Consider the following 1,357-nt stretch of genomic DNA (forward strand, 5'->3'; position numbering starts at 1 on the left):
CGCTACTTCAATGTGGTACAGTAAAGGTGAATTCAGCTACTCAAATTCATGTGCGAAACTGTCATTCTCTATGACTGTACACACCACTTTGCAAATTAGCTTCTGCTGCACCTATTCCTGCATTATCTTCCAAAAACAGTGATGATAAATGTTGATGTACAAGATGTAAACTTCTTGTTGGACTGATCCACGAGACATCTGGAAAACCAAGAGTGGTCACAGCATCTAAGATAGCATTATAATTAATGAACACAAGCAAAATTGCTAGAGCACAAGCTGACAACCCACCACCAGTACACATTGTTTTGCACTGCTAGCATCCACAATTTGCTGAAACAATCAACATGCTTTTATACAAAAAAGTGAAGGAGGTAGTAAAAATATTTATATTAGAAATAAAGTGCTCAAAATGGTTTTGCACCACACTTGCATCTGCAAATTAAAGTAGATCAACATGTACAGTAACCTGTGTAATGGAGATCAACATGAATCCATTCCCTTAGTGCAGTTCCAGAGTGAACTGTGTCTCCTATTGTGACCAGGATAACACAGCTCGTGTACACCATTCAATGTGTCAACACACCTTAGAAAATCGCTTTGAGCTCAGATAAGTTGCACATGGTCCTATATGGGAAGATGAGTTATTAAAATGTGTAACAAGAAAACAGATTTGTGTTCACAATAGCTATGGCATTGGAACATTCAACCACCATATGGCATAAAAACAGTGATGAAATGTCACTAGTACTTTCCCCACGATTGACAATCCAACTGGTAACCACTGCTTATAAATTGAGACTCTCAAATACTTTGACAAGAATTTGAGCAGCATCTGTGACATCTGCAATGACCTAGACAGTATGCAGCACACTCAATACTGCATCTGTGTGTGTGTGTGTGTGTGTGTGTGTGTGTGTGTGTGTGTGTGTGTGTGTGTGTGTGTTGGGAGAGGGGGGGGGGGGGGGTGCACACACACCAGATTGCATCTATCTTATGTGTACTCATGAAATTAAACCTATATGCAAATAAACTCTAAAGTTGTTGCACCCTTGTGAACTTTAAATTAACAAACAGTCACTCTATATCACAAGCTCTAAAACACATTAGAAATAAGGAAACTAGCTATACACAAAACTAAAACATAGGGGAAAAGAAAATATGTAGAAGCTGAAAAAAACGCAGATGGGAAGGTGAAGGAAGTAGTAAAAATATTTATATTAGAAAATACTTGTTCCAAACCAGAGAATAAAATGTACAGAATTTGCAAGCACTCTGGACAGTTCTGTGGCTCCCCAGCAATAAAATCCTTTTTCAAAGAGAACTGGTTTAAACTTACAAAAAACTTTGGTGAGGCAGC

Source organism: Schistocerca cancellata, chromosome 10 (genome assembly GCF_023864275.1).
Source record: "Schistocerca cancellata isolate TAMUIC-IGC-003103 chromosome 10, iqSchCanc2.1, whole genome shotgun sequence".
NCBI classification, from domain to species: domain Eukaryota; kingdom Metazoa; phylum Arthropoda; class Insecta; order Orthoptera; family Acrididae; genus Schistocerca; species Schistocerca cancellata.